This window comes from Aethalodelphis obliquidens, unplaced genomic scaffold, assembly GCF_003676395.1.
Source record: "Aethalodelphis obliquidens isolate GAN/ISIS:26980383/991018 unplaced genomic scaffold, ASM367639v1 scaffold5, whole genome shotgun sequence".
NCBI classification, from domain to species: domain Eukaryota; kingdom Metazoa; phylum Chordata; class Mammalia; order Artiodactyla; family Delphinidae; genus Aethalodelphis; species Aethalodelphis obliquidens.
Window position 1 is genome coordinate 2,192,810 of NW_020837949.1, and position 24,408 is coordinate 2,217,217.

Here is a 24,408-nt window from a genome sequence, read left to right on the forward strand (position 1 = left end):
GATGAGGACAGCAGGACATCTGTGATGATCCCTTCTTAGAACATGAGAAAACACAACTGTGCCTATTATTAAAAAAAACATAGGGCACAAGTGGGGAACAAAACTCTGGAGGTTTAGTTGTAAGATTTGCAAGAAAGAAAGAAAGGAAAACTTCCTTTATTTTACTTTGAAACGGGGAAGCAAACTCACCCATCACTTCCCAACTAGCATCATACAAAATGTGTCAGATGAAGGAAGGAAACACATCCCCACCGTCTCTGCAGGAAAGCAGGTTCCAAATCCAGTAAGATATCTAGTCAATCAGCACATGTCAAGGATCGTTCAGTGTTCACAGCAGTTCCTGAGCCACTGCTTGTGCACCAGTGGCCTCCCAGGGGTGGGGGACAGTCTCCTGCGGGTGCACGTGTACCTACGGAAAGAACTACTTCCCCGAGCAATGTTTACCTCACTCTAGGTGATGTCCTCTGCCATGTTCCTTCCATCTTCTTCTGTTTCATCTTTTATAGAAGCGCTGGTCATGCTCTACCAAACTGATTTCAAAACCCACTAATGGTTCTCAGCCCACAGTTTTAAAAGCAATGCTATAGAAGGTGCAGAAAAGAAAGATACTGGCTCTTCTAGTGGAGGGTGAGAGGCTGGTGAGACACGGCCAGCGAGTGATCCTGCAAACGCGCTAGCAGCGGCCCATCTGCACCCCTGTCCTGAGCGGTTATTAACAGCCCCTTCCATCCTCACTACACATCCAGGTACAGGTGACCACGACGCACCCACTGAACGAGAAGCCAGGCCCGGGGCCAGAGGCTGCACACAGGCGGCCTCCCCCAGGGCCTGCAGGGGCGGGGGTTACTCACCTTGCAGGAGCCGACCCAGCTGAGTCTCTTGAGCTCGCCCACCCCTGAGTGCAGCCCTGAGCAGCCCTCAGGAGGCAGGATGAGTGTAGGGGTGCTGGGGGGACTGACCGGGTGGCACCCAGCAGGAGCAAGGTGAGGGGTCTGTGCACAGGGAGAGGCCCAGCTCGCCCGAGCCCTTCTGCCTGGCACGCAGCACACAGTAGGTGCTCAGGAAATACCGTAGGGCACACGAGCATCTCCCCAGGCCTCAGTGAGACAGGCGGATGCGGTGACCCAGGGAGAAAGGGCTGGCTGTCTCGCCCAGGAGCCCTCACGCTTCCGGGCTGGGTGGGCTTGGGGACTCTGTCCCCTCACCCCATGCCTCCCCCTCCCATTGGCCCCGTGTGGCCACCACCCCACGGAGGTGGGGAGCCCTGCGGCCTGGCAGGGCCTCCGCTTCAAAGGGCCTGGCTCGTCGGGACTTCCCGGGAGTGTGAGGCCCATAGGCGGGGCGAGCGGCCAGGGAAGCTCCACGGGGCAGGAGCCCAGGGCAGCCCGAGGCCCCCTAAGCCGCCACCAGGGCCGGAGTGACACAAAGATGCCCCAAGGAGATGCCATTGCAGGGAGACGGGGGGTGGGGACCTGGACCTGCCCCCTCACCTCGTCCATTCATTCATTCACTCATTCCCTCACTCACTCACTCATTCATTCAGTCAGTCATTCCCTCCCTCATTCATTCATTCACTCACTCATTCATTCCCTCACACATTCATTCATTTGCTCACTCATTCCTTTACTCATTTATTCATTCCCTCATTCACTCACTCATTCATTCCCTCACACATTCATTCATTTGCTCACTCATTCCTTTACTCATTTATTCATTCCCTCATTCACTCACTCATTCCCTCACTCACTCACTCACTCATTCATTCCCTCACTCATTCAGTCAGTCATTCCCTCATTCATTCATTCACTCACTCATTCCCTCACTCATTCCCTTACTCACTCATTCAGTCAGTCATTCATTCACTCACTCACTCATTCATTCACTCACTCACTCATTTATTCATTCCCTCATTCGCTCACTCATTCATTCATTCGCTCATTCATTCATTCACTGAACAGGCCTTTCGCGCCCCCATGTCCTGGTTGCCCCCAGCCCCCTGAGAGACGCCCTCCAGAGAACTTTTCTCCAGCTGTCATCCTGCTTATGGCCGCATCGCCTTCAGGAGCAGCAGTTCTGACCGTGTCTGGACGTCAGGACGAAGCCTGTCCGGTGCTGCGACTGGGCCCCCTCGAGCCGTCACAGGCAGCCACCTGCCTGCTCACCGCACATCCTGCCGTCATGTTGGCTTCTCTCTTCAGCTGTGTTCTGGGAGCCCACGGTCCCCTGTCCCTGCGGGGCCAGCGCCCTGACACCGCTCAGCTGGGGGACCAGAAGGGAGCCTCCGGAGCCCAAGGGCGAGAGCCTGGCGTCAGGCAGCCCCAGAGGCTGAGGGTAAGGGGCCAGTGGACCCCCGCGGGGGACTGGGGCAGCCTGACCCAGGGAACAGACCAAAGCAAACCGTGTCTGCAGCACAGACACCCTGAAGCCCTGCAGGCCTTACAGACCAGGAAGAATGTTGCTCCCTCTGATGGGCTGTGTCCCCTCTCCTCTGAACGTCCCACGAGCCCAGCTGTCAGATAGCTAAACGGAACCTTCCAGGTTGCAGTGAGTGGAGGGCAGACGGCACGTGGAATTAGAGGCCTGGGATCCAACCAGGTCCCCTGGGCTGCCTCTGTGTCCCCCTCTGCATGGACGCTGGCAGGAAAGCGTTGCCTGAGACCTCGTGTGTGAAGTGAGAGGAGACTGAGAGAGTCAGGCTGCGTCTGGGCCGACCTTGACCTTGACCTTGACGATGGGCTGGGTCAGGGGAGTCCGGGTCATCCCAGCTTCTTAAACTCAGCACCTGAAGAAAAGAGGAGAAGCACAGGAAGAGCAGAACTTTCCCATCAGGTCTCGGCACAATTTTTATCTTATTTTAAAAAATCGTTCAGAACATCGTGTTCAAAGTGTTTCATGCACAGGGCACTGAAGTGGTCTCTTCTTCAACGAGGAAATGAAGCCTGAAACTCTTCCACCGTGGGACAAACAGCTGGCCTGCGTCTCCTCGTGGGGAGGGGGCTCTGCTTGTGGTCCTGCAGCTGCACGGGTACTTCTGGGCCCGGAGGCCAGGCCCGCGGGATGAGCCCCAGGATAGGTGCAAGGACAGGCTGCCAGAGAAGCCCGGGAAGAAAATCACTCTAAAAGCTGGGGGGTGGAGCTGAGGGTGAAACAGGAATGCCTGTGGTGATGCCTTCCAAACCGACGGCAGGGTCTTCCCTGCCCATCACAGCCCCCAGACCCCTCTCGCTTCCCAGCCCCTCCACACTCTCCTGCCTGTAAAATTAGCACCTATGTCCAGAGCTGCAGGGCCCCTCCCCCCGAGGCGGGCCTTCTCCTTCTCCCCGTGGGAAGCCCTCACTTCCTCCCAGCCCCACGGACCCCTCCTTCCCACCACCGCAGGCACGGAGGCCACCACCAGCACTCCACCAGGCCGGACCACACAGCCACGCGGTGACTCGCCCGCTGCAGGTGTCAGTACAGCCTGGGGTGCACCGAGATAGGAGGGGCCTTGGCCCCATTTCTGTGTCATCAGGAGACTTCAACGCAGGCCGTGAGCCCTCGCTGGGGCAGAAGTAGGGGCTGCGCTAAGCGTTCCACACACAGCAGTCACTATGGCGCTATTGTTCCCCTTTACAGGTAGGGAGATGGAGGCCGGCACTAGGACCCTCATGAGGTCTGCCTCTGCGCTCGGTAGCCAGCCGGCTCCCCACGGCCCTAAGCAAACGCCCCAAAGCTCTGCAGGAGCGCTGGGCCAAATCCACGTGACTGGCAGCCCCAGGGATTGCCGAGTCGTCGTGCATGAATACCGGAAGTACTTTTTCATACGTTGTCCTGAATGTCCGCGTGTATAGGAAGAGTAAAGCAATTGTGGTCCCCAATTTAGTGCAATGGGATGTGACCACAGGGAGTGACGTTCACTTATCACGTTGGCAGAAAATTTAAAAAATATAAAATGCCACTGTTGCGAAGGATGGAGAGAAATAGGCGCCTCATGAACCACCAACAGAGGCAAAAAATCATTATGTACAATCTGGGGCCCAGCTGACAATACGTACAAGACACGTAGACTATTCATATGCGATGGCACAATCCTTCACGTCTAAGAACTTACCCATAGATCCTAAAGAAATACTCACAGTTACAATGGCAAAGGTGTTCACTGCAGCCTTGTTAACAACAGTGGACAGTGATACCGTGCTCTACAATAGGAAACTGTGTAGGTAATCATCACACAGGCAGGTGATGAAATACCAAGAAGGCATTAAAATGACGTAGAACACTTGATAATATGAAAACTGGGAGTGATAAAGTTAAATTACAAAGTGATTGCAATATGATCTCAAACACAATTCCTACAATGTGTATTATCCAAAGGAGAGACGGAAAAGTGTTAAAAGAATATTTCCTAGTCACGGGTTACAGGCTTATTTTTTTTTTTCTTATTTGATGGTTTTAACTTGAATTTTAATTTTCTAACTTTTCTGCAGTGAAACTGTTTATCTATGGCATGCCTACTCTGTGCAAAGCACTCTTCTGAGTTTTCAGAAGAGACCAAGGCAGTCAAACCTGATTTAAGGAGAAAGACGATGGTACATCAAAAAAAATTTTAAAAACAAGTGAGATTTTTGAAGAGTGACATGAAATAATTAAACAGAGCGATATGTAGAGAGCGGGGATGGGTGGGGAGGTACAGCCAACCGGGGCAGTGGGAAGAGATCCCTCCAAGGAGGAAACATTTCATCCGGCTCCAGAATGAAACCTGAATGATAATAAAAAGCCCACAACCCGAACAACCAGGACCAGAGCATCCCAGGGAGAGGGGAGGAAGAGGGGGAAGCCTGAGATGAGCCTGAGATCCGAATACCAGCGCGTGCCTCTCAGGGGCTTCTGTGACCAGAGCACGGGTGGGGTCAGGGCAGCTGCCCAGAAGATGCCACGCCCCTCGCACTGACCGTGTCCTTGCTGTGGAGTGGCTGCTCGGCCGAGGTCCCAGCTGTCCAGACCCTCCTGTTCCCCAGGGGACCGTGGTGCTGGCTCTTGGCACGGAGCGTGGGCACGGTGGAGCGTGGCACTCCCACCCAGGTGGACCAGAATGTGTGTGGTTCCTCCAACACTTCCTCCCCGTCTTCCGACTGACATGGGGGCTCCTGAGGCTGAGGAAGCAGGGGCCGCAGGAGGAAGGGGTGGGCTGGGAGCACGTGCACCGCACACGTAGAGGCCGGACCTTAAACCCCCGCTGCGGGGAGATGTCGGTCCCGTGGTGCGCAGGTTGCTTCGTGCAAGGTGAGTGAGCTCCGGAGATTTAATGTTCAGCAATGAGGCTGCAGTTAACAGTGTCGTATCGCGTGCTTCAAATCTGCTGAGAGGGTAGCGCTTAACTGTTATCCCCACAAAAGAAAAAAGACAAAAAGAAAGAAAATGGTAACTAAATGACGGGATGGATCTGTTAATTCGCTTGATCGCGGTGAAGATTTCACGATGTACACATATAAAATCATCAAGTTGTGCACCCGGAATAGAGACCATTTTTAACTATCCATTATAAATCGTCAGCAATAAATTTCCACGGGGTCGAGCCCCTGGGATTTCGAGGCCGTGTTCTGTACAACAGCTAGTTGGTGGTACCCTAATTCCTAATCAATAGCAGAGGTCAGCGGTCACCACAGCACCAGAGAATGGACGGGCTCCAGGAACCAGAGAACACCCTCTAAGCTTCATCAATCGGATTAAAGACCCCAACTCTCTGGCGTCATCGTGAATGAAAAAGCAAATGACATGTCCAACCCCAGCTGGCTGAACGTGTGGCTGAAACTAATACTGGTAAAATCTATTAGGCTGGAAAGGAGGACGAGGAGAGATAAATCAGGTGCTAATTACGGGCTGCCGCAGAGAGCGGCGGGTGAGCGGAGCCCTGCCTGGTGGCGCACCTTGGCGGGGAGAGTCCGTCACACCTGCGGGCCCCCATCCCTGGCTCGCTCGCAAGGCTATTACCTTAATTATGGAGGGAGGACTCGGGGTTTCCTTGAAATATAAATGAACGTGTCCCATCTAATTATTAAATGTGAGAGCAGTTCAACCATTTTCTCAAGACCGTTAGTGCTCAGAGGGAGAAAGTGCTTTGCTGTTCTTTATTAATTCTGACTTCATTGGCTGAACTAGAGCCAAGTACCTGGGCGAGGAGAGAGTTGTGCAAACACCAGAGTGGCTGTGACACTTACACGTCCCTGTGGAGGGCGAGCGGGAAGACAGTGACCCTCACTCCAGATCTGGACTTCCGAGCTTAACATCAAGCACCCCGGGAATAAGAAGAATATGAAGGTACAGATAGAATAGAAGAAGAATAGGAGAAGAACAGATAGCGTTTATTAAGCACTTACTACGTGCAAAGTACCGTGCTAAGCACTTCGCACGTGATCTTTCTTCATCCCCAGCAGCACAAGGAGGTCGAGGTCATTTATTGACGAGAAACCAGAGGCTGTGAGGCATCAATCATTTGCCCAAATTGCACAGCAGAAGCAAGATTCGAACAAAGGTCTGTGTGACTCCAAACTCTGTATTGTCACCACTCCACCCAGTATCCTGACCAGGGTCCAGAGAACGCTTGTTCTGTGACACATTAATACTCCTTGAAACATAGGAAAACACTGTAGGAAACACGGTTTAAACAGGTTTCTCTATGCAGGGCTTTTCAGAGCCTTTACGATGCAAAGATGCATTTTGAATCCACAAGCAGAGGGTGCGCTGCTTCTCCCAGGTGTGCTGGACCACGTACCTGGCTCATCTCCATGACAACACAGCCCGGATCCTGCCTCACGGAGGATGCCCAGGAGTAAGGGCAGGAGGAAGTCTGCAGCCTTCCCTCGGACCTCCTCACGATTGGACTCGAGGCGCTAAAGCTCAGGAAAGGCGCAAGGGCGGTGTGCATCGCCCTGGCTGAGCCTGACCCGGCACCTTCGGCTGAGTCCCTCCCCAGGGACAGAGGGGCCTGAGCTCCCAGCGTGGCCACTTACAAGGATGTGGCCTCAGCGTCTGTGGGCCACGAGCCATGGCGGTGTCCCCCGGTGGGATGGCTGTAAGAACAGATTGAGCTGGTTCGAGTGTGGCCTCCCAACACGGCCACTGTCCTTTCACGTCACTAACCGGCCTCAGGTCGGCTCTTTCTGTGGCCCCAGCTTTCCCGCGGGGCATCTTTCCTGTGTGTGTTTATTATTTCTGCTATTTTCTCACCTTTCAGCCCAGGGACACCAACGTCAGGAGAATCGCCGTGAGCCAGGTGCCACGAGGATGCATTCTGATTCCTCTTGGTCCCCGATGCGGCCAGTGTGGACCCCACGTCCCTGCACGTGCCACGTCTCCAGCCCAGAGGGTGAAGGCCCACCTGCAGGCTCCTCCTGCCGCCTTCTTGTCTGAGCTGCTTGGAGACCCTCAGCCACTCACTCCAGGGCAGGGAAGACGAGGGGCCGAGATGCACGAGTCCAAGGGGACCAGCTCCCCCCACGGGTCCGACACAGGGACTGTGACGTGTCCTTGACGTTTCGCTGGGATAAGTGGTTCTGTCTCACTCAAGGGTCTGGGCTCTCTTGTGTGATTTTGTAAAATGGTTCGAGACAGGTGTAGGGGCAGCGCCAAAAACAAGGGTGTCAGTCATGGAATAAGGGCAGCTCCTACATGGAGTTTTAACCGTTCACACGCTCAAGCAGAAAAAAATCAAGTGAACATCCGCAAACATGCAGTTCTCAGAAATAAATGCTTTGGGTGAGATGCTCTCATTCAGCTCAGATCTAAGAACGCGGGCTGTGCAGGGGCCCTGGAGAAGGCTTTCCCTTCCTCCAGAACATTCGAGTGGGGCCACCTGGAACCCCACCTCTGCCTTCTTTGTATTCAGAGGTCAAACCCGCCTTGTGGCCTTGCTCCTGCCTGCCTGCCTGCAGCTCCCACTTGTGCTTATGTATAAAGCACAGTGAAGGTGCTCCTTCACTGGGCCGGCTTCAGACTTCCTGTCCGGAAGCAGCGGTCACGCTGGACACCACGCAAAATCTGTCCGGCCCCAAGGCTCACCACACCCTCACCTCTGTCTTCTGTCCCAACAGCTGAGACCCCGGGTCGCAGACACCTTCCAGCCACCCGACCCCCTCCCCCAGGGCCTGGGAATCACGTCTAGGCAGAAAGTGGTCCAGACTTGGGGGGCCCGCAGCTTTCCTCAAGCCCCGAGGCCCACCCCATGTCCCCAGCTCCATCAGCAAGGGTGGCCTCCTGGTTACAGAGAGTCAAGAAGGAGCTTTCCTTGGACACAGAAGAGAAAAGTCTTCAAAGGGAGAGTTTGGGGAGGAGACGGGAGAGCCCTGAGGGGGGCCTCACCCTGGGCAGCTGTCACCCCACATTTTCCCATGGGCCTGGCTGGATGCTCGGACGCAGACAGCCTACTCCCGGCCCCCAGCCAGGGGAGAGTCCGCCCGACCCACAGCCCAAAGACCTGCCTCGAAGGCTCATAGGAGAAAGGGTTCCCATGTCCCTGAGTGACAGCCGAAGGAGCAACACAGAGGGAAGGGGGGAGAGGCCACAGTCGCTGGGTCCCTGCTTTCTGGGAGCCTGCCGCCCACCCCGGCTGTGCAGGGCAGGGTGGAGGGACCCAGGCAGGCCAGCTGAGGACAGGCCAGGACACCTGCCCCGAAAGGCCCCGGCCCCTGCATGCCAGGATCAAGGTTCCATTTGCCGCCCAACTCATCCATTATTAACCGTGATGACCATGATACCTTCTACGGGGCTTTTCATCTCCAAACCACTTTAAGCTCAACGGTTTAATCTGAACGTCAGCGTCCCTGCCCTTTACACGCAGGGTCCTTTTCTGCGCTGACAGCGTGATTCGTGAAAACCACATGGAATCCAAGAAGCTGGGTCCTTTGGCGGGGAAAAGAAAACTCTTATAATGCAAGATTGCTTTATTTCCAAAGTCAAAGTCATTACCTAAAGGTAAACTAAGGGAAGGTCTTACTAGTTGTGTGTTTTTTTCTTTTTTTTCAAGTAAGGAACGTGATTTACTCGTGTAATTAAAACGAAAGCGCCACACTTCCCCAACCTTCAAAACAAACAACCAAAAAAAATCGCCGCTGTGAAAATATCCTCCCGTGCGCACAGACTGTGCCCAGTCAGCGTCCAGATTTTAAAGCAGCAGCAGTTCTATTTGTGACTAAAGTTTCTTCTCCTGGAGGGGAGCTCATCCCGACCGCACCGGCCTTCCTTCGATAAGCGCATCCCCGCGGCCACCTGCACCCAAGCCTTCTCCCCTCTGCTGCCTCCTAGACCGAGTGTCCAGGGGACCCACGTGCTGGGACACCGGCGGGCTGCCGGGACCCACGTGGTTCTATGTGGGGCGCCCAGGGAAGGATCCGGGCAGCTGAGGCCTGGAGGGGCGGGGGGGAGGGGGACGTGTCCTTTCCCTGTTCAGGGAGGGCTGGGAGGGTGGCCCTGCTTATAGAACACCCTTGGGTCGACCCGTTCCCTCGCTGTGGCCCAGTCACTCTATCCAAATTTCGCAATGACGGCCCTCAGACTCTGCGCCCCTTTGGGGTGAAGCTGGCAGACACTTGCCATAGGAGAGGCTCATCTCAGATGCTCGGGGTAGGGAAACCTTCTTTCTGCTGGACAGCATCTCGGTACAAGGTGTTTTTGGAAAACTATAAAACAGTCACTTTCCTCCCATTGTCGTTGGTCTGGATAGCACGCACTTCATGTGCACGCGGGGATTGCGCTTCTCCTCCGAGAATCAGGCGTGGGTCCCCAGGAAGCCATCTTGTAACCAGGTGAGGGTCCCCCTGGACGAGCCCCCAGCACCATCCCACATGATGTGAAGGCGGCCACTCAGCCCAGCCGTCGGAGCCCCCATGGCTCAGGCTCTCCAAGATTCACAGCTCACCTGAGACCCCAGGCTCTTTCTCCAGGTGCCTCTCACGTCCTGAGGACCCATGTACCCACATGAGTTCTTCCGCAGCAAGATGCAAACACTTCAAGGTCAAACCATCAGACTGTCATCCCTAAACTGCTAATGCCTTCCTCCCCCGGGGCGGGGTTCCTGACTGAGGCTGGCCTCCGGGTCTGGTCCCGGTGTATGTCCCAAGGCTGGTGGCATCTTATCCACCCTACCCACCCGCTGTGGCCTGGGTTTTCGGCTTCCTGCCTCTTCCCATTCTCCTGGAGCCCAGGAAAGAGGATGGGGCTGGGTCAGCTCTGTCCCACCAGTGGGCAGACCTGGGGAAGATGCATCCCTGGGCCTGGGCATTTCCATTTGGAGGGTGGAGGGCAGTTGGGTAGATTTCGCAGACCCCTTCCATTCTCATCCCCAGGTAACCCCACCTCTAAGCGTTGCTGACCTTCCTAGCAAGTCACTTCCCCCACCCTCCTTACCCCTCCGCCCACCCACCCACGGCAGGTTCTAGGCGCACCTGGTTTTGGGAGATGTCCTGAGGGCGGTCCAGGAGATGAACAGATTGGGACAGAAGCGCCGGCCCCCTGATGCAGCAGTGCGCACCGGGGCTCTGCCAGTGGCCAGCAGAGCGGGTGGGGGGATGGAGATCCAGGTCTGACCAGGCCAGGGGCATCAGAGCACACACTGGACGTGCCCCTAAATGGAGGCCAAGGGAAAGTCTGGGTCCAGGTGGACCCAAGGCCACATCCAAGATGCACAGCTCAGCACACGGCCGAGGTCTGTCTTCCTGTTCAGGCAAGTGACTGTTCCAGAGCCGGGATGGGTCAAGGACATGTAGCCCAGAGAGGACCCCGAGCCCCGGAGGAGCTGCCGTTCACTGGGGCCTGTGACACAGCGGGTACCGCCCATCATGCCTCCAAGCGGTATGAGAGTGAGGGGAGTACACTGAGGCCCTGGGGACTCAGCACAGCGGCCACAGCTCACAGGACGGTGAGAGGTGGAGTGGGGACCCAGACGCAGCTGGGCGCATGGTGCCCACCCTGAGAGCGACCCCTGCCTCGTGAGGGCACCGCCCGAGTCTCCTGGGTTGCCTGTGCTCCCTGGGAAGGCTCCAGGGGAGGACCTTGCTGCCTCTTCCAGCTCCGGTGCTGCCGGCACCGTGGCGTGTGGACACCACCATCCAGTCTCTGCCTTCGGGGTCACGTGGGCTCCTCTCTGTGTGTCTTTTCCCCTCGCCATCCCCCCGCCCCCGTCTCTGGCCTCTTCTAACAAGGACACCAGTCCTGCTGGATTCGGGCCCACGCTTCTCCGGCGTGACCTCATCTCAGTTACACCTGTGAAAACCTTGTTTCCAGGCAAGGTCACATCCACAGATGCGGAGTCAAGACTTTGACACGTTCTGGGGGACACAGTCCAGCCCACGTCAGGCACGAAGCAGAACTTCAGGTTCCACCAAGCAGCGGGCCACGGGTGCCCGTCGTCAAGGCCAGAGACTGGAAACCCAGCTCCGGTGACCGGAGTGCCCAGGAGGGCCGGTCTCTGGGGACAAGAGGGGAATTCGGTCACTGAGGCAGGCATGGCCACCCAGGGCGGGACGCTGATGCAGGAGCCGACATCAGGGCCAGCAGAGGGGCGAGGCCGGCTGAGCTGGGAGCTGTTCCAGCCACTCCAGTCGCTGTGCCCAGGCGGGAGCTGGATTCTGGGGCCCAGAGGAATCTGCTGGGGCGGTGAGGTGGTGGGAGCTGGCTGTGCTGGCAGAAAACTGGGAGATGGGAGGCCGCCAGGTCACTACCTGAGGGCTGCCCTTTAGAGCTAAGAGCATCTCCCGTACAGTAAGAACAGAGATAACTACTCAATTAACTGAAAGTGAACTCTGCCGCATCCACGTGACGGACAGTTATCTCGTTATAAAGCCCACGTAATAGCACAGGCCTGCTGGTGACGCAAGTGAAGACGTCCTACGGTCACGCCCTGGGCGGCTGCAGAGTTTGAACCTCTGCATATGGGGAAGGAGGTTTGAGGGGTTGTTTTTGAGACTGGGGTGACTTTTCCCCTACATTTCTCTTCTCTTCCAAGTTGATATCAGTGAATACGGTCTGATGATAAGACACACTTTATTTTAAAGTCCTCAGTTAAATGACATGATTAGAGAATAGGAAATTCTATTACTTCAAATGAGCAGAAACTCCTTCGTGTTGCGCTCTCGCCGTCCATCTTTCTAAGATGGTGCACGTGTTTTCCTGCAGAAGAAACCACAGCCGTCCTCCTGGGATGTTTAGGGAGCTTGTCAGACACCGGTGGTCTATCTGCAGGCGCTGTAGCAAACGGGGCCCCAGGAGACCCACTGGGAAGTCTTCGAATAGCATGTTCTGGAGAGCTCAGATGATGTGCTCTTCTAGGCGGACGTGAAGGAAACTGGCAGGTGTCCCACCCAGGTCAGCTTGTCTGAGTCAAGAGCGCACGCCCTCTGCCCATGGAAGACCCCCAACGTGGAGGAGGGCCCTGGGCTCCCCCCTGCCTCTCGTGGATACGATGGGCAGGCATGTTGGGTCAAAGCAGGCACGTATTTCTGGATTTTAAAGTCTGCCACCACCCGCTCATTAGCGTTCATGCCAGAGAATTGCAAACTTAAGAAACCATCTAATTCCATCATGAGTTTGTTCCAAGAAATGGCACCTTCCCACAGACAAGTGTGCATCTCTGGCGAGCGGGGGGATGCAGGCGTTTGCGGGGCACGCTCGCGCCCTCCTGCAGGAGCCGGACCTCTCCTCCTGCCGCATCTGTTCCCCAGGTACTTTTCTTTAAGGGTGTAAATGTAAGATGGTTATTACTTTTCCAAGCATTTATTGTATTCATTGCTCAAATGTTATCAGAAGAAATCCATTTTCTTTATAAAACGAAAGCAAATCCTCCCTTTTATATTTGCTCACCAGAAAATGTATTTTACAATAGTAGCTGCGCATGGCGCAGTCTGGACGCTTTATTGAACTTCTCAAAGTCTGAGAGGACACGCAGGGCGATTTACTAGCTCAGCGAGGTGGTGCTCACAGTGACGATTGCCCAAACTTGGTATTTGCCAGACGCTGTGCGTCGCCTCCTTGAATCCTTAAGACAACTCAGACCTTGAGAAGTTAAATCAAATGCCTCAGTTCCACCGGCAAACAAACTCTAGCATAAAATAATTTTCTGTTGCACAAACCTGAACTTAAGGGTCAGCATCTGACTAGGCGAGGAGGTATTAATAGCTAGGGTAGTAGCCAAAACTCAGTGTATACAGAGTGGGGTGTCGCTTGTTCGAAAGAAAAATTAACTGACTTACTGGAAAGCAACTCGGTTCCCAGTTGAGGAATTTCGTCTTATCCCAGGAGCCACAAAGGGAGTGGGTAGGGTTATTAAAAAATTAAAAGAGTAAGAATCTGCTGGTACTCCAGGATATAAAATGAGTCACTCCTTTGATTTAACACAGGAGTAGGGATCTGCCATGTAATATGTGTGTTGAAGACAGCCTGAGTGAATAGTGTGTGTTTTTTATGCTTGGCAAGAAGGAGGAGAAATAGGATTTGGAAAAGGGACAGTGGCTTGTGAAAGTCCTATGTTCAGTTTAATGCAACTTAAAATGTTATTCATTTATGGTTTTCTCTAGATGCTAGACTTATGGATTTCCTTCTATCTACTTTTTTCTCTATGTTCTAACAATTAATAATGAGCACGTGTTAACCGTGTAATTTTTAAAGGTCGTTTATTCAGTTAAGGAGGTTGGAACTTGGGAATAAAAATACCCTCAGGAAATCAAGCCTTGAAATGTACAGACGAGTCACAACAGAAGGACTCACGGTCCCCTAAAGAGACAGCAGTTCCGTGGCCAGGACGTAACGGGCAACGGAGGGCCAGCCCCTCTACCACAGCAACAGGCTCTGTGGGGAGCGGCCGTTGCCTCCAGGCCACCTGCTGCTTCGGGGGGTGCAGTTTCAGAACAAGACACACCCTCGAGACCACCGCAGCTGGCCGTGCCCACCCCGACACCCCCCACCCTGAAGAAGGGGGCCCAGGGTAAGGGGACGTCGGGAGGTTTCTGCTCTGCCCTGAGAAGGCTGTGTTAGCAGGTCCCCACCAGGCCGCCTGGGCTTCCCCAGGACAACAGGGTGGGAGGCCGTCACAGTCTTTCTGGTCCGCATTCCAGCTCCCTTCCCGAGCTCTGTCTGCCCAAACCATCTGTCACTCAGCCACCAGCTTCTCCCCTTTCCCCTGTCTTGTCCGCCTCCAGCCCCCGCGAGAAGGGGAGCAAACCCCAAAGCCCACCTCTCTGCTGTGCACGCCCGGAGTCTCTATCAGGGTCTGGGGCCGATGCTCTGAGAGCCTCCACACTCAGTTCACTATCAGGGCAGCCAGGCTGAGTGAACAGCAAGGGAGAAACCCTCCCAAGGGTGACCTTTGGACGTGTCAACCCCTTCACAGAAAGAAATCGTCACAGACCCAAAGGGATATTTCCTGAGGACATGGTGAGTGCTGACCACTGGCCATTGGCTAATCCTTCAGCTAAACAGTAGCCGTTAGCGTTCTGCTGTCCTCGGCTAGCGAGGTAGACATGTAACCCATAGAGTACGCACACACGCACACTCACACACGGCGTTCTGTCTCAGCAGTGACACACACACGTACAAATACACGCACACTCACACATGGCGTTCTGTCTCAGCAGTGACACACACACGTACAAATACACACACACTCACACACGGCATTCCGTCTCAGCAGTGACACACACACGTACAAACACACACACACACAGCATTCTATCTCACCATTAACATATATACATACACATACAAATACACACACACGCACACTCACACATAGTGTTCTGTCTCAGCAGTAACACACACACGTACAAACACACACACACATAGCATTCTATCTCACCATTAACACACATATATAAATACACACACACACACACACACACAGCATTCTGTCTCAGCAGTAACACACACACATACAAATACACGCACACTCACACACATAGCATTCTATCTCACCATTAACATATATAAATACACACACACACACATACAAATACACACACACACATAGCGTTCCGTCTCAGCAGTAACACACACACGTACAAATACACAAACACACACACATAGCGTTCTATCTCACCATTAACACACATATATAAATACACACACACACACACATAGCATTCTATCTCACCATTAACACACATATATAAATATACACACACACACACACACAAACACACAATGTTCTGTCTCAGGAGTAACACACACACCCCAACCGGCAGGGTATCTTTGTCTGAAGTACCAAGAACCCGGCACCACGCGTGAACATTAACCGCTTCCCTGAACACTTTCCTGTCCCCTAACACATGGCCCCCAGCACCCACCCCAGACAGAGCGGGCCTGACAGGCGTCCTGGGAGCCCTGCGACTGTGGACGGCGGGGCCGAGCCTACGAAACCGCGCGTAACAACCATTTCCTTTGACTTAGAGAGGAAACAGGCATCTCGGACTCGACATTTTCCTAATCACATGATTTGAGGAGGAAAAATATTCCCCAGGGACTGAAAGTTCAGAAAATGACTTCCTCCAGGGGAAGTGAGCGATGACTTCACTGGAAGGTGGACTTTGGTGTTAATTAGTTGTGTTTTGATCTCATGCTGTCAGTGACAGAGGGTCTCAGAGGGGAATTAACTGTGCTTAAGTCTCAGGCTGCTGAGAACCAAAACACTCCACAAGGAAGATTCCACCCAATTAACATGAAACTTTGAGCCAATTACATAGGCAATAAAATAGATACCGCCACTCAAGGCAGCCAGTCGAGCCCCAGAGCTGAAGAGAGAGGAAGGCGGGGGGCAGACCAGCTCAGGTGGCCTGTCCTCTCCCTTCGTCAAAGTCATGGACAGAGAAGGTCACTTCCCATCTCCTGTGACATGCCCCCCCAGAGAGCGATGCCTGGGGCCACTGAGTGGTCACAAGGGTGCCTCTCAGATTCCGATCATCCGGTTATCAATACACAGATAAGTAAACCCATAGCGAATCGGCTAGTTCATCAGTCCGCCGGTCAGTTGTCACCAGGACACACGCCCTCCCCGGCCTTCATTCTGGTACCATCGTTTTGTGGTTATTCTCCCTGCTCAACAAAAGTTACTGCAAGGTCGCACACGTGCCCTATTTTACTACTAGAAACAAACGATCACAGAGTCCGAGCGGTTGGGGGGCTCGTTTGTCCTTCTCCGAGAGCACCCACCATGCCTCTGCTCACTGCTTAAAAGACTAATCTGTAATTCAGAAAATCCCTCCGTCCGGCAAGGTGGGCCGGCTTTACGTTAAGCGCCGTTTTAAAGAAGAATGAAAAGCAAACTGTCAATTCCAAAGTAATGAAGGCAATTGGCAAATTTGAGTTCACAGATTCACCCTAATTGTCACCATCAGTGAAGAGCTTGTTAATGTGCCCTTTATCCTTTGAAGAATGTCAGGGAAAAAGAAGACTTGGCAAAAAGTCGAAAATCAAACAAGGTCCAAATATTTTGCATTCCCCAGTGTTCCTAACTCCTGAGCGGACAAAGCCCTGGAAATTGTTTCTGAACAATGATGAAGAAGTACAGCTACAAGCAAGGAGCCTAAAGTGCTAAGAGCCCTCTGGTCACCAAATACGGAAAACAGCGCTGCAGACGTCACTCCAGTGCGACCCAAGGTCTTCACTGGAGACCCAAAGAGACCTGGCTAGAAACATTTAAGAGAAAAGGAAAGATTGGGGTGTATCTTTTAAGTATTAGCTATCCATGATTTTGCCCTAATTATTGAATTTTTCTGAGTGTGTTTCCTTCATCAAAAAGAAGGTAAGATGTAGAAACTCTTGCACGTACCAAGTCCAAGATTCCTCCCCTCACTCCTCAGCCAGGATCCGTGCCCCGCTTCTCTACTGCACCTGCCACCCTGGCATCTGTGTGTCACTCTGAACCCCAGCGGCAGGTCAGCCTCATCCCCACGGTCAGAGGGGACCTCATTCACCTGGCTCTGAATCTACCGCCTGCTCGGGCACCGCCGGGCACAGTCAGGGGAGAGGAAGGAGAGATGCACGCATTAAAGGCCACGTGTGAAAGGTCTGGGCTCGGAACTGACTGCACAGGGTTTGTGAAGAGTGTGTCCTTAATCCAATTTTACAGAAGAGGAAGTTCAAACTCTAAGAAAGTTCAGGCACCCAGTCAGTGCTGCAGCTGGAATTAGAATCCGGGATTCTTCATCAAACGCCATGCGTGGCTGTCTTCACCGGACACGTGTCCAGGCTCATGTGTTCATTCCAAGGCAGGAGAAAAGGCTACTGCAACCCCAGTGAAGGTGCTGTGTCCTGACAGCTCCTGAGGATAGAGGCGGGTCGAAGCTTTATATAAATATTTTTAACTTAAATATATGTGTACACTGCCTATATAAGTATATGTGTATATACATGAGGTTAAATCTATATGAAGAGAGGTCAGTGCCATTGGGCCTGATTCTCATCTTCTGAAACTGTCCGGGAACAATGCCACCCCATGACAGAAGGGTGAGCATTTGGCCCATTACCAAGAAATCACCTACTTTTATCCTTGAGACTAGGGAGGGACAAACGTCCTGACTCACAGGGAGCTAGCTGCCAGGAAGCCCCCTCTCGAAGGCCTTCCTTTGTGGGGGACCAGGACACCAGACGACTCCCAGCAGGATGTATGGCGGCCGCCCAGCGCCTGCCTTGTCCAGCCTCAGGGCTCCTCCAGTCCGCACACAGGGTCTCTGGGCTGCAAGCATTGGGGGCCTGGGCCGGGCCACTGTCCCAACCAGCCATGGGACTTGGGGAAAATCTCTTCCCATCTGGGACCCAGTTTTCCCATCTGAAACATCTCTTCCATCTTCCCCAAGTTTGAAAGGATGTGTTTGGAGGCCAGAAGTTGTAACTTGACTCAGTCAAAATATCCATTGATTCAAATCCGGGACCTTCAAACGTCGGGATTGCCAGCTAAAATACAGGATGCCCGGTGTACCAAATACAATATTCGGGACTTACTAAAATTGCATTTGTTGTTTATCTGAAATTCTCACTCACCTGGGCTCCCTGGAATTTTACTTGTTAAATCAGGGAACGCTGCCTGGGCCAAATCCAAGCTGCTGCCTGCTTTTTAAAAAAAGTTTTATAGGAACAGCCATGGGCATTCATTCGCCAGGGTCTACAGCTGCTTTGGCAGGAAGACAGTGGAGGTGAGTAGCTGTGACAAAGACCACCTCACCTGCAGAGCCTAAAATATTTACTATGTGGCCCTTCACCGAAAAAAAAACAACAAAAAAAGTGTTTTCCAACCCCTGATTTAGATGAAAAGTTGACCCAAATAGTTTGTCATCCGAAACCCATAATTTGACACGTTAGAAGGTTTGTGTACTTATCAGTTATTTAATGTTTCTTTGCCCCACAGATGACAAACTCCTGGCACTACTATCTTATACAACATCAGAACACTGGCAGTCCTTAACACTGCACACACCGATCATATAGACGGTCAACACGTACTGTTAAGTTTGTACACCCGTCTCCAGAGGCCCGGCATGCACGTGAGGGTGAGTGGATGAACGCTGTCTGCGGACCTCTAAGCTGGAGCACCAGTGCCCACAGCTAACCTAAGAGATGCGAGCCCAGGAGTTTGCCTGAATCTCCATTTCAGCCTGTCCTGAGGGAGGTTAAGATGGTACCCTTTGGATCGGGAATACGATACAGGACACCGCATTCAAGACAATGGTCTTTCTTGTAAACAGAATAAAGTCCTCAGGAAAGACTTAGCACATCGGTTCCCAGCAAGCACTGCCCAACTGGTCACTTTTTTCCATTAAGCAAATATTTTTCATGGGCAGAGGCTGACGCATTTCATTTCCAGGACAAAGGAAACATCCGGCGGATTTCTTGAGGTCTCATGCCGGAGCCAACATCTTAAGCCCAGAATCACATGTACTCCTCTGTCCTGCCTTAAACCCTCTATTGAAATCTTTCCCAAGAGCTTTGAAAGGGGCCGCTTGCTCATCTCGCAAAGAAACCCCAAGATGGGCCCTTATTCCTCCGTTTCAAAGGAAGAACGAGAAGCTTCTTAAGTCTCACAAAGGAGACAAGAAGCAGCGATCTCTCCAGCTGACAAGTGCAGCTGAGGGTGTGAGGAAGGAATCTGAGAAGACCCTGAAGACGGGGGTGAGTGAAAACGGGAGAAGCTGAGGCAGCTCAGGGCCGGGGACCAACATGGCGCCTCCCCGGGCAGCATCCGCAGTGTTTGCACAGGGCATCACCTGGGCCAGAAGAGATGAGCTCTGTGGATAAGTGTCCACTAACGTGAGTGGCTTTCCAAATACTAGCGCTTGTCTGACCAGCTCCAAAGCAGAATTTTGAAGGTGTCTCTGTGGAGCAATGGGTAGTGCATTGGACTTCCAAAAGCAGAATCTTGAGCCTTTCTAGGAGTCAGGTTAGGTCCAATGGCAGAGCTCCGGGCTGGGCTCAGAAAGGCACAAATCCACCTGTGTCTACAGCGGCCAGGTGAGATGCAGGAAGGAGCCCTGGAATTCACAGAGGGCTTTGAGAAGTCACAGTACTCCATCAGTGTTTATTTCCACCCCAAATTCCCTTTCTTCTTCTCTTTGCAGTCCTAACTCACTCTCCCTTGCAGGAAACCCAAACCCGCAAAGTCATTCTTATGCAGAAAATGATCCCCTTTATGACGGCGTCTGTGCTTCACGGCAGCACAGTGGACACTTGTAATATCTTTAAAACAAGACGACTTTTCCGTGCCCTTTTCAAGGACCAGGCTGTCCTACAAATAGCGCGCTCTTCTCTGGCTCTGCTATTTCACGTCTGAGTGAGGGGGTTTGCTCGATCCACAGTGGCCTAAGCAGGGGCCATGGAGCTAAAGTGTTATATTTGTTTTCTCTCCATAGCTCACCAAACATACCATGGAGGCTCTGTTCTTTGTTCAATGCATGACTAAAGGCCCTTTGACGGCACGAGGAAGACACTTTGCATTCTTGTGACTTCCTTTTTTCTAGGTGGAGTGTCCAGAAAATTAGAATGGGAGTCAGAAAACCTGGGTTCTGACCTTAGATCTGCCACTGGGCAGCTCTCTGACCTCTGGTAGTTTAATTCCCCCCCTCTCTCGGCCACTGTTTTCTTGCTTATAAGATGAGAGTTGAACTCCACCTGGGCTGGCTGGCCGGATTGACTAGGGCCATAACTGGTTGGTGACGTTTCCCACAGGGCCGTGGAGAACAGCCCCACGTGCGTGCACCGTGTGTGCTGGCCTTGGGCTCTCAGGGGCCCTGACAGACAGGGCATTCTAGCGGTCACGGCCAAGAGGTCAGAGTGTAAGTGCCCCAAGCTCCCCTCCTTCCCGCAGTCACTCACGGTGACCCAAACCAGGGCTTCTCAGACTTCTCTGTGCGCATGGGGATCTCATCAAAATGCAAGTCCAACTCAGTACCTGTGAAATGGAGCCACGATCCTGCATTTCTAAGAAGCTCTCAGGTAAGGCTCGTGCTGCTGGTCCGGGGACCACACTTTGAGTAGCAACGATCTAACCCATGGAAAAGACAAGACAGCGTTGTTACGAAGGACTTTGGTCTCAGTCATGGGTCAGTCACTGTGCTTTTTGAAACAGTTTGCTCCAACCGATTAGAGACATAGAGGCCAAGATCAAGTGGTCAGACTTCCTTGATTCACTCCTCCAAGACACTCTCCACCAGCTATCCCTCAGGAAGGGGAGGGGGGCCCCGGGCACCGCATGGGGAGGTGAGAGGATGAGGGTGAACCAGGCTATGTTCACAATTGCAAAGTAGGTGCAGGGGACAGCAGCCTCTGCTCAGGGTCCGGGGGACAGCTTCAGTCAGCACCCAGGACATACGGAGTGGCCCTTGGAGCAGAGCCCCAGCTACTCCAGCTTTAGCGTGCTTCGCTGGGCAATTCAAGAACCCAGTTCGATCCACGAGGCTCCACGGAGTCTCCACGTGCTTGCTTCCTTTGAGACATCTTGAGCCCAAGTTAAGAAGCTTGCGACTGGCACTTGCGTATTCCCACCAGAGAACTCCAGCCCTGCTAGGGGTTGGTTTCCTTGACCTTCAAGGGGAAGGTCTCACCTGTTTATTTAGGCTTGTGCCTGAGAGAGCAAAAATAACCACAGGTGTTGAAGCTGCCACGAGGGACGGTCCATTGCAAGACGTTGGTACAACAGAAGATGTGTCAGTAGGTTTTTTGTTGGTGGTGGTCTTCAAGGGTGGAATTGAGTTCAGGTCGCAGAAGCAGCGGAACGGTCCTGAAATTGGGAAACCATTTTCTCAAAACTCTTAACAGTTATTTGACAGCATGTTAAATGTCGAGCACCAGGCTAGCCACATTCCATTTTGTTTTTAGAAGGCCCTAAGTGATCATTTGTCACAGGGATATCCAGTAGTCACTGAAAGAAATGTCCCGTGCCTAGGGGTGTCAGGTAAAGTACAGGATGCCCAATTAAATTTGAATTTCAGATTTAAGAAGCAATAAAATTTCAGCGCTTCCCAAATATTGCACGGGCATTCATTGTTTATCTGAAATTCAGATTTAGCTGGGTAGCCCATATTTTTATTTTCTTCAGTCTGGCTGCCCTTTCCGTGACCTAAGTAACACGTTTAAATTTAGACCAGAGCCCAGAAAGCCCATCTGTCTGAGGTAGGATGGGAAAGCCAAAACTGTGGTGGGTTCCCCCAAGGCAGAAGGTTAAAATGGCAAGAAGGTTTGATGTGAAGCTATTGTTTAGCATTGATACATATGTCTCTGTTTGGAAGTACTAAGAAAACCTCCAAATATCTTTATTCAAATGACTCACTTCTTAGACACTGAGGAGAAACAGTTATCAAAAAATAGAAACAAAATGTTTGGAGGGAAATAGAAAATCCTATTCACTCTACAGACGAGAAAGTACGCGTGGGTTTTCAGTTGTGCTGTTTTCCATCAGGCAGCACAGTTTGTATCCCCAGCTTTATCCATCCGGTCTCCTGAACCTGAACCTGAACACTGGGTCATCTTACTCACCAGCCCACTCACTCACCTGTCCAATTATTGACGATGGGCGGAGAGTTTATTCATCAACACCCAAGGTCACCATCCCTCCTCAGTGCCCAGACACTCCCGCTGCTTTGGGTTAAGCCCTCAGTGACTCTGTCCCGATACCTGCTCCAGACCCACGCATCTCCAGCTGGCCTCTCTTGAATCCACCTTCCACCTCCTGCTGAATGATCTTCCCGAAACACAGATCCAGTCCTAGCCTTCCCTGGGGGTATCTGACCCCAGCTGACCTTTCCCCACATCTCCCCACCTGATGGAGCCAACAGGCCGTCCCCCTACACACGCCTCTTGGCATGATGATGTCAAATTCCTGCAGCTCCCTAAACACATCGTCTTCATGCGTGCCTCCATGCCCCTTGCCCAGACGATTCCCTCCCCTGAGGCATCCTCCCTTTCATCTTTGCCCAAGTACTCATATGAGTTCCACAGGGGAACCCCCAGGTCAGCTTCGCTGGGTCTCCTCTGGGTCCCTATGCACCCCCCGCCATAGCCCTTAAAGCATTGTGGTCAAATGCTGGTCATCGTTCTTCCTCCTAGACAGTGAGCTCCTTGGGGACAGGACTTGACTTATTCGCTGTTATAACCCAGTACCAAAAAAGCTTTGTACCTGATGAACCGTAGAGGCTAAATAAATGTGCAGAATGTGGGGGAGCCTTCAGCCGCCAAGATGGCCCAGTCTACACCCCCAGGATCTTGCACTAGTGCAGTCTCCTCCCACTTTGAATCAAGACTGGCCCTGCACGACCAAGAATGTGGTGCAGATGACAGAGTGAGACCCTCACAGCAGGGTCATCGAAGGCCTTGGGTAGCAGCCCCTCCTAGATCTCCTGGATCACTCACCAGGGGAAGAAGCCACACGCAGTGAAGATACCAACCAGCCCCACGGAGAAGGCCATGCGCAGAGCATCTGAAGAGAACCAGCAACGACTTGCCAGCTGTGTGATGGGGCCACCTGGGAGGTGGGTCCTCCAGCTGCAGCCTGGCTCTCAGATGAGACTGCACCCCAGACACCATCTGACTGCACCTGTGTGAGAGATTTCAAGGGAGAACGGCTCAGGTAGGTCCTTCCCAAATACCAGACCAAGAGTGATGGTGAGAGATAAAAAATGATTGTTGTTTTAAGTCTTAATTTTTGTGACAATGCAGCATTAGATAATAAGAACAAATGCACACACACACATATATTGATATAAAATAATTATACTGATTTTGTATAATGCATCTAAGGTCATTTGTTCATTCATTTGTTGAAAAGTCTTTTACTGAACACCAACCATGAGCTAAGCATGGTGCCTCGAGGAAAGACAGAGGTGAAAAGATAAGACCCCCGTCCTCAAGGATTTGGAGGCACATTCAAATTAATGTTTAGATTATTCGGTGAGACACAGTGCTTGACTTTCCAGTAAGACACATCCGACTGAATCTTTTGTCCTTTAAGAACTAATAAATGAAGCACATTGAAAACTCGAGTTAATTGCTTTACAGTCATTCAACTTTTTTATTTGTTTACGTTTTCAAAAGTAGCGTCATCCAGCTTTGTAAACTTTCTCATAAGAGTTAGCTTCAAACGACTTAGGCGTTTCCAAAATCCAACTATACCTTCAAAAGTGAAGTTTTGCCCACATTAAGGCTAATCCAAAGAAATGCCAGTCATTTCCAAAAGAGACCTTCCAAGAACGACCTGAGCATTTGCCCACTTGCTGCAACAGGGGGTCAGCGTATGGGCTACCCAAGAGAACCCTGTAAAGGTCCATTGCAAAAGGTCCCCTCTGAGGGATAATTTCTATGTCTGTGAAAAAGCCCCAGGACGTCATTTACCGCCTCTGGTGTATTTTAGCGGAACACAGCTTCATTGGCCTCATCTAGCAAGCATGCATCTGGTTCAACAGATTCTGTTGAGCATTTACTATGTGTCAATGAACCAGCACTGGGATGCAAAGCAAGGGGAAAAGAGGCTGCTCGCCCTCCAGGATCTTGAGTTCTCCTTGAGGAAATAAAGCGCGAACATGAAACACCTTATGACCAAAATAAGATGTAAAATCTACAGAGAAGGCAGGGCTGGGAGAAGCTATTTGGACGTCTTCGTGTTTGAGGTAATGAGAGGCAGAGATGAGCAGCAAATGCTCCAGAGAGAACTGCCAGCCAGCTTCAGGCTATTATTTCAAGGACCTCAAGCTTTTCAAGACGGCTCTGACGGCCCCGAAACATCTCCCGGGGCACCGGGGTAAGACCACTCACGGGAACTTGATGGGATGCAAATATGTGAAGTTTTCTATTTATAGGAAACCACGTGGTATGGAGAAGCAGGCAGGCACCGGGGTTTGGGAGCCCTGAATTCCAACTCAAGGTTTGCTGCCAACATTTGGGCAAGTTACCGGGATGTTATGAAAC